Consider the following 16,271-nt stretch of genomic DNA (forward strand, 5'->3'; position numbering starts at 1 on the left):
TATGATTGACATATAATTGAAAGTCTTATTTAAGATTTTAAATGGCAAGGAAGGCAATGATGGCTGTCTCAGGGGGTAAACTTCAGTAAAGTCTATTTTTATAGATGACTTGGGATGCAAACACCTGGTTCAAATTCCAAGCAGGGGACCCATACACTGTCAACACTCCAATTCCTAAAAATATGATTTTTGTTAATTGTTCATGCTACACTTTAACACTGAGACTTGAATTTTCCTCCACATACTGCTCAGAAAGCCACTACAAGTCAATCAGAGTTGGCATGTGCTATGGACCGAATGTTTTACCCCTCCAAAATTCATAAATTGAATCCTAATCCCCAGTGTGATGGTATTTGGAGGTGGGGACCTTGGGGGTGATTAAGTCATAAAGATGGAGGCCTAATAAGTGGGATTAGTGCTCTTATAAAAAAGACCCTATAGAGCTCCTTCACCCCTCCTGCCATGTGAGGACACAGCAACATGTGAGGGCCACCTGTGAGACAGGAAGCATGCACTCGCTCCACAGTGAATCAGCTAGCACCTGCATCTTGGACTTCTCAGTCTCCAGAAAAGTGAGAAATAAATCTCTGTTGTTCATAAGCCACCCAATCTATAATATTCTATAATCGCAGGCCAAAGGGACTAGGACGTCATAGGAGCTGAAATCCTCCTACTGTTACTCTAAGTTCTCTTCCAAATAGAAACATTCTCTAAGTCCATGGGTATGGTTAACTGGCTTTGGGTCATACATTCACAGCATTAATCTATTCTGTTACATATTTTACCACGTTGGCCTTTTTGTATGACCATCTTTCCCTCATATTAATCCCAAAGCTGGCTTCCTGGAGTACCTATTCACTGATCCTCATTTGATTTTTAATGGAAAGTGTTCATTTGTTTTTCAGTGCCACTGAAGAAGTACGCTAGCCATGGCTTGGCGTTAGACTAGGGGAAACAGCTGGAGGTTCTCTAGTGCCATGGCAGACCTAGTTGGTCTTGCTAATAGCTTTTCTTTATAAATATTCTCAACACTATCAATTTCTACATTGATTACAGAAATAGTAAATTTCAAAGCTGTACTTACATCTCCCAGGGGAAGAATGAGCTAAGTGGTATATATTTGTTTCTTAGTATTATTCACAACTGCACTGCTTTCCTTAACCCTCCACTATCTGGGAACAGAAGAAGGATTAACTGATAAAATAATTCAAGTGAAGGTAAACAAATTATTACTTTAGCCTCAGTTTTCAGAAATAAGAAAAGTGTACCAAGAAGCCATTCCCAAACAGTGTATCACATAACACGAATTCTGAGAAATATTCTAAGTTAAAAAAAAAAAGGGCGGGTAAAAATGTTGGGAAGACACAGCATCCTGCATCTCTCTCTAGAAGATGATGCATATTAACATGGTTCTGAGAAGCCTTGCGGTAAAGAAACTCATTTCTTTTGATTTAACTCACTGTTTTTGAAACAAATTTACTGCAAAAATTTTTCCTTATAACATTTCTTAACATTATACAAAACTAATATTCCAGCATTTGCAATGCGTGGAACAAAGATTATTGTACAAGCTAATGTATAACTTAGTATGTAAATAGAATAGTAAAATGGGACCGCTGAACTTTTGCAGGGAGAGCTGCTCAGTGAAAACTATTCACATTGTTTCCAATACTTTAACCAGGTGGGAGTCTAAAGGGAGCTAATCAGACAATTTGAAATCAATGAGAAGAAGATACCCAGTAGCCTCACCTATTAAATAATAAACTGTATTCACCTCTAACTATGTGTACAACTCTTAAGGGAATCCCATTCATGTTTACTATAAGATAATTAAAAGGAAAAAAGATGAAAATCATATTTATATGAAACAAATTCTACTTGCAAAAGGAAGCAAGTCTCAGGTTCCTAGGTAGGGCAGAGAGCTGTTTCAATTCTTCAATTCAAATGCACAGACAGGCAGACAGAATGTATGACTTTCTTTACGTGGATCCTGTTGAACTTGAAACATCGGTAAAAGTTCACTATGAATTCCTTTCATGCCTCAGAATCAGAGACAATGCTTCTTATTCACGTGGAATGTGATTTAGTACATGAAGATGGTGAAATTTTCAAATCCCAACTTGGATGGGATCAGTGATCACTAATGCTGGCACATCAAGGGCATCAGGTTAAGACTTTGCAAATGTTTGTATTCCTGTGGCCTTCCACAAAAATTCCTCAATAAGAGTATCTGAGCCATAAGCTCTCTATAGTATTGGCCCTATTAAAATGTGTAAACTCTGCTTGGTAAAATCCACCCAATTCTACTCATTCCCAACAAAGAACAGTTTAATCATTTGAGGGGTGGATGGCTGGGGCTAATTTTATGTTTCATTGAAATAACCAGCTATGTGGGCATTTTATATATGGTTATACATTGTAATAAAGTTTTTTTTTAAAATAAGTATGTTTATTTATTTATTTTTGGCTGCATTGGGTCTTCATTGCTGCGCACGGGCTTTCCCTAGTTGTGGCGAGCAGGGGCTACTCTTCGTTGTGGTGCGCGGGCTTCTCATTGTGGTGGCTTCTCTTGTTGCGGAGCAAGGGCTCTAGGCGCGTGGGCTTCAGTAGTTGTGGCTCGAGGGCTTCAGTAGTTATGGCTCATGGGCTCTAGAGCGCAGGGTCAGTAGTTTTGGTGCATGGGCTTGGTTGCTCTGCAGCATGTGGGATCTTCCCGGACCAGGGCTCAAACCCATGTTCCCTGCATTGGCAGGCAGATTTTTAACCACTGTGCCACCAGGGAAGCCCCTTGTAATAAAGTTTTTGAGAAAGCAGTAGCAAAAAGCAAATATACTTATGGTAAGGGAAGAGGTAAATATCAAAAAATAGGTGGATACTGCATCACATTTTCAGAATACAAAGCAATCTACAGATTCAATGCAATCCCTATCGAACTACCAATGCGTTTTTCACAGAACTAGAACAAAAAATTTCAGAATTTGTATGGAAACACAAAAGACCCTGAATAGCCAAAGCAATCTTGAGAAAGAAAAATGGAGCTGGGGGAATCAGGGTCCCTGACTTCAGACCATACTACAAAGCTACAGTAATCAAGACACTATGGTACTGGCACAAAAACAGAAATACAGATCAATGGAACAGGATAGAAAGCCCAGAGACAAACCCATGCACATATGGTCACCTAATTTCTGATAAAGGAGGCAAGAATATACAATGGAGAAAAGACAGCCTCTTCAATAAGTGGTGCTGGGAAAACTGGACAGCTACATGTAAAAGAATGAAATTAGAACACTCTCTAACACACACTGTACACAAAAATAAACTTAAAATGGATTAAAAACCTAAATGTAAGGCCAGACACTATAACTCTTAGAGGAAAACATAGGCACGACACTCTATGACATAAACCACAGCAAGATCCTTTTTGACCCACCTCCTAAAGAAATGGAAATAAAAACAAAAATAAATAAATGGGACCTAATGAAACTTAAAAGCTTTTGCACAGCGATGGAGACCATAAACAATACGAAAAGACAAGCCTCAGAATGGGAGAAAGTAGTTACAAACGAAGCAACTGACAAAGGATTAATCTCCAAAATATACAAGCAGCTCACGCAGCTCAATAACAAAAAAACAAACAGTCCAATCCAAAAATGGGCAGAAGACCTAAATAGACATTTCTCCAAAGAAGATATACAGATTGCCAACAAACATATGAAAGGATGCTCAACATCACTAATCATCAGAGAAATGCAAATCAAAACTACAATGAGGTATCACCTCACACCGGTCAGAATGGCCATCATCAAAAAATCTACAAACAATAAATGCTGGAGAGGTTGTGGAGAAAAGGGAACCCTCTTGCACTGTTGGTGGGAATGTAAATTGATACAGCCATGGGCTTCCTTGGTGGCGCAGTGGTTGAGAGTCTGCCTGACAATGCAGGGGATGCGGATTCGAGCCCTGGTCTGGGAGGATCCCACATGCTGCAGAGCAACTGGGCCCGTGAGCCACAACTGCTGAGCCTGCATGTCTGGAGCCCGTGCTCCGCAACAAGAGAGGCCGCGATAGTGAGAGGCCCACGCACTGTGATGAAGAGTGGCCCCCGCTTGCCGCAGCTAGAGAAAGCCCTCGCACAGAAACGAAGACCCAACACAGCCAAAAATAAATAAATAAATACATTAAAAAAAAATTGATACAGCCACTATGGAGAACAGTATGGAAGTTCCTTAAGAAACTAAAAATAGAACTACCATAGCAATCACAAGACCCAGCAATCACACTACTGGGCATATACCGTGAGAAAACCATAATTCAAAAAGAGTCATGTACCACAATGTTCATTGCAGCTCTATTTACAATAGTTAGGACATGGAAGCAACCTACCTGTCCATCGACAGATGAATGGATAAAGAAGATGTGGCACATACATACAATGGAATATTACTCAGCCATAAAAAGAAACGAAATTGAATTATTTGTAGTGAAGTGGATGGACCTAGAGTCTGTCTTACAGAGTGAAGTAAGTCAGAAAGAGGAAAACAAATACCGTATGCTAACACATACATATGGAATCTAAAAAAAAAAAAACCCCAAAATTCTGAAGAACCTAGGGGCAGGACAGGAATAAAGACGCAGACGTAGAGAATGGACTTGAGGACACGGGGAGGGGGAAGGTTAAGCTGGGGTGAAGTTAGACAGTGGCATTAACATATATACACTACCAAATGTAAAATGGATAGCTAGTGGGAAGCAGCCGCATGGCACAGGGAGATCAGCTCGGTGCTTTGTGACCACCTAGAGGGGTGGGATAGGGAGTGTGGGAGGGAGACGCAAGAGGGAGGAGATATGGGGATATATGTATAGGTATAGCTGATTCACTTTGTTATACAGCAGAAACTAACACACCATTGTAAAGCAATTATACTCTAATAAAGATGATAAAAAATTTTTTTAATTAAAAAATAAAACAAAATAGAAATACCAGCTTTGTCACTTAAAAAAAAACCGATTTACAGAATCCTTCAGTGTGTGATGTGATAATAGAAATATATTTTCATTATTTAAAATTTAGCAAACACATATGATTTAATATGTGGCAGGTAGAATTCTCAATGCATTTCAAATATTCGTTTTTCCTCAAAGCACTCCTATGTATTCAGTACTATTAGTCCATTTTACAGATGAAGAAATGAGGAACAGAGAGCCTAAGTCCCTTTCCCAGGGGCCCTAAGCTAGTAGTGGTTGAGACAGGATTTGAATCCAGCAATTTACTCCAAAATCTGTACTGTTAGCCACCGTGTTACGGTATTCAGGCCACTGAATTTTTATGTTATACTATTTATTTCAAAAACTGTGTGTGTATGTCTGTGTGTAGCATTCAGTTTAGAAGAATAATTGCAAAATTCCCAGAACTGGAGGGAGTAAGGCAGTGGGCACATCAGCGAAAAGGCAAAGTCTGGTTTCCTAGTTATAAACCAGTAGCTTAGAGAAACAATTGTTTTGAAACACTGATGTATTACTAGTAGGAACAGCTTGTTCTAGAACATACCAACGTATCTGTATGACATGTTTAAATAAATTATTTCAAATTTAATTCAAAATTACAAATGAGTATTTGGGAAGACCAGGTGGTAGTCGGGGGCACTTAGAAGTTTGGAGTCTAACTTAGTGTTCAATCAAAGCAAGATTTCATACCCTACATTCCTATTGAATAAGTTGCAAAGTGATCATTATTTTTGAAACTTTTATTTTTAATGTATAAATTACAAGTCATATAAAATGGTGATAAAAATCCTATTTTAAAATGCTGGTAATAAAAGAAATCCTGTGTTAGACAGAAAACCAAACATACCAATTTTGTTACCTTTAGTTACCCAACTGATTGGTGGGAATGAGCCTAGCAGATGTGTGCTTTATAATCTGCATTTAATTAGTCAGAAATCAACAAATAACACTGCAGAACTCCATGGAATACTATAATTTCAAATTATCTTTTCTAAGGAAAAATTTGCCTTCATTGATATATTTTGGAATTTACTATCTTTACTGATTTTCTACTGCTAATAAATGGTAAACATTTAGGGATATATTTTCAGTATGTCTAGAAAATTCAGTCTAGTTAATGGATTTCTTTATTACATATGAAGCCAAATAATTTGAAAGTTGTAAAAATCAGAGTAGAATATTTTAGACCCACTTCATGTTGATAATTTTTTTTTTTTTTTTTTTTTTTGCCTCACCACGCTGTGGGATGTGGGATCTTTCCCGAACAGGGTTCGAACCCGTGCCCGCTGCAATGGAAGCTCAGAGTCTCAACCACTGGACCACCACGGAAGTCCTCATGTTGATAAATATTTTCTGAGTTCTTATTTTGTGAAAGACAATGTAATGCCTGTTGAGGAGACTGTCAAGATGAATAATATCCAAGTGTTCCCCACTAGGTGTTCACAACCTAGAAATGTTATAGAATATATACATATGCCCAAACTTCACGTTTAATCATATGACTGTACACACATACACACACACATATATACACACATACCGGCAAATACACAGAGATACACATTTTTGTATATTTACCAGCGTCAAATTAAAATAAAATATATCACTGGCTTTGAAGAAACCCTCAGGGATAGCAATCAACCATTTGTTAAAGAAAGGCTTTATTACCATTAGTTTTGAAGCACTTGTAGATGTTAATTAGTAGCTGTATGTGGAAAAACATATATAACTATGAGTCTAAATGTTATCTGGAAAAACTGGACACTGAATGGGAAAAAATTTAGAAATACCACAAATTTATTTTTCTATTTCCTTTTTGTGATATATGATAAAAGTATCTATTTCTAACTAAGTAAAAAGTTTTTTCAATAACTATAAAACAACGTACTAATTGATAACAAAGCACTGTATCAGTTTAAGCTCTAACATTTTATTCTTTCTCAATGGGACATAAAATAATGTCATTTTTCAAATAATTGCATCTCAGATTTATTCACATTAAATGCGTCAGCAACTGTTTTCATTGAGGTAATGCAATGATCTTTAACAGAAAATCTACAACAGGAGCACCAGAGTTAGACATGAACTTGAATCCTGTTTCTGCATGAGCTGTTGCATGGGAAAGATAATCACCTTGAGTTTCATTTACTGATGGGACTGATAACAATATATGCTCTCATATAGCAAGAACTGAAAACTTCATTTTTAAAAAGACTTCTCCTAGAGCAGGGCATATAATAACAATCAGAAAATGGTGGTATCCTTATTTCCTTCTCTACCCTTTATGCTGTCCCAAATTTTACCTCTGTGATGCACATGCACGCGTGTAGCACACGCGCACACGCGCGCACACACACACACACACACACACACACACACACACACACACACACTCCCCTGCCATTAGGGAAGTGTCTTGTCCTTTTCAAAAATGTTATATTGGTCCTACATTACAAATATTATGGGATTTGGTTGCACTCATTCTTTGTTGTACTTATTTTTACATTGACGTTTCAATATTGCAGTGAAAACTAAAGTTGAATATTGCTATGGAAATTACCTCATTTTCTCATCGGTTTCAAGTAACTTACAGCTGGTTTTCAGCTGCTTTGGGTGGTTTCAGTTTATTTAATATTTTTATGCTTCTGTGTGCAGATTTAGTTACACCCAAAGAACTGGGTGAAATAACGTGGACTTCAAGATATTTAACATAACTCTTAATGACCGTATCTTCAGTGAAAATTTGTCTTAGCTTTAAGAGACACTTAGCACTCTCTCAGTCAATGTATCTGAGTGAATCAGCTTTCTAGAATTTTATATATATAGGAAAATCATTCTTTTCTCTAAGCACAATTAAATCATTTCCTATTTTCCATTTAATATCAACATTCTAACTTCTGCCTTGTAGATATGTTTACACAAGGTCATTCAGCTAATCTGGAACAGTCAGCATTCTCAAATAATTTTGTATGTGCATGCAGCAAAGTATAATTACCCAAAATTTGAAAATATATTTTCATACAAATGTATCAAGACTGATTCTCCTCATTAATGCAGTAATCAGCAGGAAGGCAAAGTTGATTCAAAGGATAATTGTTCAAACAAAGGGTGTATAGGCATTGGAAAAAAGAAGGTGGGCATAACACTGCTAGATTAGACATAAAACTCATTAATGTTCTACAGGGCAGTGAAACCCAAACGTTTTAGTTATATTTTCTATCAGAAAATAATGATTTGCATCTCTACCAGACAAAAGTCTAGAAGTTCACGGCAATTTCACAGACTATGGACTCTTATAGTAAGCATTAAGTCAATCAGTGGTACATTCCTTAAATATAGATAATTTTAAAATCTTTGGGTTGGCCTGTTAAACAATGTTCTATCTTAATATGTCTATAAGAGTTCATGCTGCCCGACCTTTGCCTGACTTCAAGTTTGGTTCATTTTTCTTAATAAACTATGTCTGACTACCTACCAATACCAAAAGACACCTAGGATGGCAGCAAGAAATGTTTATTAGCTAGGACAGTTTGATGCAAGCAGCAGAACTCCATTTAGGCTAACCTAAGTTTAAAGGGAATTTATTGGAAAGACTATGGGGTAACTTAAATAACAAAGAAGAAACTGATGAGTTCAGCTTGGGAAGGAACCAGAAATGGGGCATCTTAGTAGATCAAAGCTGAAAAAGCATAAGAAAGGTCTACTAGTTTCCTAGGGCTGATGGAACAAATGACCACAAACTGGGTTGCTTAAAACAACAGAAATTTTGGACTTTTCTGGCGGTCCAGTGGTTAAGACTCTGTGCTTCCCATGTAGGGAGCATGGGTTAGATCCCTGGGCAGGGAAGTTCTACATGCCAGAAATTTCATTTCTCACAGTTCTTTAGTCTAGAAGTCCAAAGGAAAGCAGAGGTAGGGCTCTACCCCTCCAAATCCACTAGGGGAAGGTCCTTTCTTGCCTCTTCGAGCTTATGGTAGCCACAGGATTCCTTGGTTTGTGGAAGCATAACAGCAACTTCTATTTCTGTCTTCACGTGGCTATCCTACCTCTGTGTCTTTGTCTGACCTTATCTTCATGGCACCTACAAGGACTCTATTTCACAGCTACCAGGGATGTTAGGGCTTTAATATACTTTTGAGTGGAAAATAATTCAATCCATATGCAAAGTCTCTTCAATGCAAGAATGAATCAGCTCCAACCACTCCCCACTCCCCCTTTTTAAATCTTATATGACTGCATTTAAAGCTCCATATCCTGGGAGAAAAATTCAGATAACCAAGTTTGGATCACATGTCCCCAACGTGTTTCACAAAATTCCATGCAATTAGGTTGCTTGTGTTTTCCAAAATATAGTTATCTTATGGAAATGAATGCTATGGGTGGGGGGAGGGATGGAGTGGGAATCTGGGGTTAGCAGATGTAAACTACTATATTTAGAATGGATAAACAACAAGGTCCTACTGTATAGCACAGGGAACTATATTCAATATCCTGTGATAAACCATAATGGAAAAGAATATAAAAAGAATGTGTATATATATATATATATATATATATACATATATATATATACACACACACACACACACACACGCATATAGAACTGACTCACTAGGCTATACAGCAGAAATTAATACAACATTGTATATCAACTATAATTCAATTTAAAAAAGTGAATGCTATGATTGCAGAATACAAAATGCCTTATATACACCTTGCAATAAATAGTTTCTTCCAGTTTCCCAATCTACTCACCACAAAAGTTTCAGTAAGTTACCCCAACTTCATTTATCAACAACTCTGACCTTGCCGATGCCTGAGAAATTTTTAAAGGAAAACAAAATCTGTCTTTTTCTCCAGATATTTCCATTACCTTTTAAGAAAAAAAAATATTTGCCATAAAATTGCCCTATAGTAGTAACACATTCACAACCAGCTGCTATCTATTTAGAAGGAAGGCAGGCAGGTAAATGGACCATGTTGTCTGACTCTCTTTACTTTTATCATTGCATGCTGGCAAAGAAATTTAAAAATAAAAGTTACAAGCAGCTTCAATGTGCGTGCAACTTGGAGATATACAGCTGAACTATGCCATGCTGAGCACCTTTAATTTCATTTATTTGAAAAAGAAATAAAGATCCAGCTGTGATGGTGGCAGCAATGCTACCAGCGAAAAAAATGAGTGTGTCATTCTACCAGCACAGGATAAAGAGATTGGTAATCTGAGAAATGCAGGTGTTGTGCTTCTTATCTCTGCCTTGTGGAATTGGATAACAATAATGTGAAGAAGTGGGAGGGGGAGAAAGTAATTTCCACACACATTTATTCTGGCTGCAGTTATGCCTCCATGAAGATACCCGGTTAGTATTTGGTTTGGAGTGGATTCAGGTTATTGAATTGCTTATTTGCAACTCCTAATAAGCAGTAGAACTAATTTCCTGAATAGAAAGCACTCATTAAACACCTTCTTAATTAGCTACTTAGAGTGTAATTATAGAAGCACTTGACTGAAGGCTGGGTTAAGGTGTGAGGTGGTGGTGACATTCTTGACAGGCACACTTAGTGTGGGTTAAAGCCCTCAAATCCTTAATTCTTTTCTAAGGTGGTATTGAAACGGAAGAAATGTGGTACCCTCAAAGGGGCATTATGCACTCAAAATTTTTCACCAATATACAAACAAACAAAAATACAACATGCCTTGGGTGGGATGAATTGGGAGACTGGGACTGACATGTATACAGTAACATGTATAAAATAGATAACTAATAAAAAGCTGCTGTATAGCACACGGAACTCTACTTCGTTGTACAGTAGAAACTAACACAACATTGTAAAACAACTATACCCCAATAAAAAAACAAAACAAAAAAACCCAGAACACAGCAAGGGTAGCAGTACAAGGTGCACAGGGTCCCAAGATCATCCTGCTTAAACGCCTTTGGAGACCCCAACAGGTACTGTGGCTACACATTGTTACAATAAAAGAGCACTTACCATAAAACAAACAAACAAACAAAAACATGCCTGAATGCAGTTGTCATTGCTAGGCAGTATTCAAGGAGAGGAGAAACATTCTTAAAAATGCAGTTTAAGACTGTCATTCAAAATTGACACTTCAAGAAAAGGCTGGAAAATATCTGGATGACTCTTCTACATATAAGATTTAGGTAACATACATTGGAAACCCTGGATAAATGCCTCAGAAATAGATTTCAGGAAGAGGGAATTCTTTCACAGTCAACCTCTGTCTTATGAGAGCTCAGTTTTGGGGAAAGAATGCAGAGTATCATCTAACTGAGGGTTCCCAATTCCCTGTTGCACACGTGTAAGAAACCCGGAAGTCGCCGCTCTGTCTTAACAAGTAAAAAGATGAACAGACGGAAAAATCAACAACTCTTCTTGGATCCACAAGAGAGGAAAACACAAGGTTTTGTGTTTCACTGCCCTAAAGATTGGAGAGACAGACAGGGGAATACAGGGAGTCGTGGTTTCCTGGAGCAGAAATTCACTGGCAGAAAATGAGGTGGGAACGGGCGCTGTAGTAGGAAAAGCTGAACTGGGATGGTCCAGATGCTGGAGACTCAATGTGGGCAACTCAGGGCTAAAAACTTCAGGGGGACCCAGCCATCGGGGTGGGGGGGTGGGCACAATCCTGTGAGATTATACCTCCTGAGCCTTGACCAGGTTCCTAAAGTCAATACCAGGGAAAATTCTTATTTTACTCCTAGCAGGGGGAGAGGAAAGGGAACCATTTTGAAATACATCAGAGAACTCTGTTCTTTTAAACCAGGCCTGACTTCAGGGAAACTAGTCAGCAGAGACTAGCCTAATCAAGTATTATCAGCACCTAGCTGACCTGAGGGAAGGGAAACACCCAACTCCCGCCCACTCAAGCCATTCTGTCCAGTCTAAGAAGGGGGAAAACAACAGCAACAAAACAACAACATCAAAACCACCCTGAGAAACTCTTGTGAAGTTCACATTCCAGAGGCACAGGCTCATTAAAAGACAGAAACCGAACTTTAGAACTAATGAAAAGCTTCCCTTCCACCCACACTCCACCACCACATTCTTAAGGCCTATTTATAGCCAGTTTTTAAAATCCAGTACATCATGTCCAGATACATAGAAATATATATAATACAGTATTATCAACTATAGTCACCGTCCTATTCATTAGATCCTTGGAAACTATTCATCTTATAATTAAATGTTTGTACCCTTTTACCAATCTCTCAGCATTTCTCCAAAACCCCAGACCCTGGCAACCAACACTTCCGCCTCTGTTTCTATGAGACTGACTTTATTTTGTAACATTACACGTGAAAGCAATACCATGTAGTATTTGTCTTTTACTGGCTTACTTCACTTAGCATAATGCCTTCCAGATTCATCCATGTTGTTACAAATAGCAGGATTTCTTTTTTGTTTAAGGCTAAATATTTTCCCATGTGTAGATATGCCATATTTTCTTCATCTGTCCATCGATGGATACTTAGGTTTTCTCCTTATCTTGGCTATACTGAATACGGCTGCAATGGACATGAGAATACAGCTATCTGTTCGTGATAATGATCTCACTTCCTTTAGGTATATGCTCAGAACAGGGATTGCTGGATTATATAGTAGTCCATTTTTAATTTCTTGAGGAACCTCCATAGTGTTTTCCATAATGGCTGTACCTATTTTCATTCCCACCAATGGTGTACAAGGGTTCACTTTCCTTTACATCCTTGCCAATATCTGTTCTCTTGTCTTTTTCATAAAAGACATACTAACAGGTGTAAAGTAATATCTTACTGTGGTTTTGATTTGCATTTCACTGGTGATTACTGGTGTTGGGCAACTTTTCAGGTGCCAGGTGTATGTCTTCCTTGGAAAAATATCTATTCAGATCCTTTGACCATTTTTTAAGTGGGTTATGTATTTTTGGCTATTGAGTTGTCTGAATCTCTTGTATAGTTTGGATATTAACCCCTTATACAATATCTGGTCGGCAAATGTTTTCTCCCATTCCATAGGTGGCCTTTTCATTTTGTTGATGTTTTCCTTTGCTGTACAGAAGCTTTTTAGTTTGAAGAAAAACTTCAACTGATGCCTGAATGACAAGCAGACATTAGCTATGTTCCAGAAGAGGAAGAACACTGCAGGGATAAAGGTCTAGGTCAGAGCACATAGGGCACACGGGAAATGGTGTGCATGTGGTTACTATGGGGATAGTGAGGAACAAAGTTGGACAGAGAGGTGGGACAAACTTGGGTATTTCATGTTTATCTTTTGTTAGTGAGAAGGTACTGAAAAGAATTACCTCTGACCAGGATTCCTCCAGTCACGGTATAAGGAGAGAGTGAAGAGAGAGGCTGGCAGGCAGGGTCTGGGGAATAAAGGTGGGTGGGGAAGTTAGGCAGCAGTTCTGTTCAGATCTAGAGAGGAGGAAGACAGTGGGGATGAAAACTGGACAATGACAAAGACAGCAAGTGCTAAGCATTTGGTGTATGTGATTTTATTTAATCCTTGCAACTTGTTACTTATAACTGAGGAAACCAAAGTTTAAGAAGTTAAACAATTTGCATGTAGCTTTTGAGTTACAAAGCTGGTATCTGAATTTTTAAATCTCTTTTTTCCCTGTAGCCCAGACTTTTAACTACAAGAAGTATTAAGGAGGATGGAGGAGTGGGAGGAGGAATGAATAAGGGAAGATCAATAAAAAGGAGGAGTGTTGTTTCATTGCAAAAAATAAAAATAAAATAATGTAGTAAAATAAAAGTGCATCAGGCCACAGTCTGAACTCTTATTTACGATAGTTCAAAAACTCAAATATAATTCTAAGACATCCTTTTTTTTTCAAGCTCATATTATTTTGTGTGGTTAGTTACCTTTCCATTACAAGTAGTTCAGAGGCTGAGTTTACATCACCATGGCTTTCAAATAAAATCTTCTCAATTAAACACAGTTTGACCCCTTCTTCTCAAATTCATGTGGCCCTCTTAAAGGAATTTAAGATCATTTTTATGATAAGCTCTTTGGATGCTGAAATATGTCTCTTCCAAATAAACAGAAATAAGCAAGAACCATTTACGGAGTGGATGACTTAAGCCAGGTGGTACCAAGAAGCAGGGAATTGTTTTATGTATTTTCTCATGTACTCATCACAAATGATCTGTAAGTTGGTGAGTGGTTTTTGGACCCAATTTATGTGTCACGCTAGATTTTCTCAGTCTATCTGGCCCCTGGGCCTCAGCTGCTTTTCACTGAAAATCTCAGGATATAGCCTCATATGCCTCATCTCCATAAACAATTTCCAGGATAAGGGCTGGGTTTGAACACAGCTTCCATTTTACCCGCCATTAATCCATCCCAACTCTACCCACCAGAGGGTCTGTCTACTCTTCCCACTTCTGAATCAGAGGAAGCCCTTCCCTGCTTGGCATGGGATCTGGCTTCCCTGGACTGCCTAGGCAGACTGGGTAACAAGACCAAGAGTGGTGTATGGGGAGAGCTGGAGAGTTAAGGATTCATGGGGTTAAGTAGGAACAATGAGAAACAGGAGATAGGAAGGAGCTGGCAAATACGTATTTCTTCTCTTTACCCCACTGAAGGATGCTAAGCTCTGGAGGCTCCACACAGCCTGTCTGGAAATGCCCTACATGACTGAGCAGCTGACACTGTCTTCTTGTGAGGCTGTGACCAACTTGGTAATAGTGTCCCAGCAAGTACAGTCATCCCTCAGTATCCATAGCGGAGCAGTTCCAGGGATGCCAAAATTGGGGATGCTCAATTCCCTTATATAAAATGGCATGGTACAGTTGACCCTCTCTATCTGTGGTTACCGCATCCTGGGATACAACCAACCTTGGATCCAGGGCTGGTTGTATCTGCAGATGCTGAACCACTGGTATGGAGGGCCCACCATATTTGCTTCCAGTGTTTTCCTGCCTCTTTGCCTTTTCTCCCTCACTCTTGCTGCCGCAGGATTGTACCGCGCCCCCACCCCCCCCAGGGTTTAGCACACAAATTCTACCTTAGGGTGTCTGGTAGAGAACCTGACCTAAGACAAATTATTATTATTATCACTGTTAGTATGATCAGCCAAGGCAAGTATGATTCAAAAGATTAAATCTGAGGTCACAGAACTAATAAAGGGCTTATTTGAGATTTGAATTTGGGCCAAATTTATGTAGGGTATTTGCCTAGTATATCACAGCTATTTCAAGAGTCATAGATGGCACTTGTGACTTGTTATGGGTTGAACTGTGTGGCCCCAAAAGTCATGTGAACTTTTAATCCCAGAACCTCAGAATGTGACCTTATTTGGAAATAAAGTCATTGTAGATATAATTGGTTATATAATTATAGTTAGTTATAAGGTAATGTCATATTGGAGTTGGATGGGCCCTTAATCCAATATGAGTGACATCCTTATACGGGGGAAAGACACAAACACAAGGAGAATACCATGCGACAACAGAAGCAGAGATTGGAGTGGTAACAGCTATAAGCCAAGGACTGATGGCCACTACCAGAAGCGAGAAGAGGCAAGAAAGAATTCCCCCATACAGTTTTCAGAAGGAACATCGCCCTCTTGACACCTTGATTTTGGACTTCTAGCCTCCAGAATGGTGAGAGATTAAATTTCCATTGTCTTAAGCCACTAATTTGTGGTACTTTGTTACAGCAGCCCTTGGAAAACAATATAGTGATTCTTTACAAGCGTTAGGGAATTTGAACCTGGTTATATCAGCTTAGATTTGGTCTTGAGTTCACTTAAAATTTATGTACCTTTATTTAATGCTCATGAAAGTCATATGCCCTTGCTAAAAAAAAGTTATACAATAAAATAAATCAAGGAAAGTAAAAGATTCATACATCCTATAACCCAGAGCTAACTGTTCTTATTATCTAAAAATATTAATTTTAACTTTTTATTATGTAAAATTTCAAACATAGATAAAATTAGAGAGAATATTATATTAAAACATCTTATACCCTTCACCTAGCTTAGACAGTTATCAATATATGGTCAATCGTGATTCACCTACACCACCACCCATTATTCGATCATTCCACTAGCATACTTTAAATCAAATCTAACGTCATATAATTTTTATTCATGAACAGTTCAGTTTGTACTTCTAAAAGATAATGATTTTATTTTGTAACCAAATTAAAATATCATTATCACACGCAATGCATTTGAAAATGTGCTCAATATCACCAAGTCAATGTTCAGTCTTTCACAATTGGTTTAAAATGTGTTTTTACTA

The sequence above is a fragment of the Mesoplodon densirostris genome, chromosome 10 (assembly GCF_025265405.1).
Source record: "Mesoplodon densirostris isolate mMesDen1 chromosome 10, mMesDen1 primary haplotype, whole genome shotgun sequence".
Classification (NCBI taxonomy): Eukaryota; Metazoa; Chordata; class Mammalia; order Artiodactyla; family Ziphiidae; genus Mesoplodon; species Mesoplodon densirostris.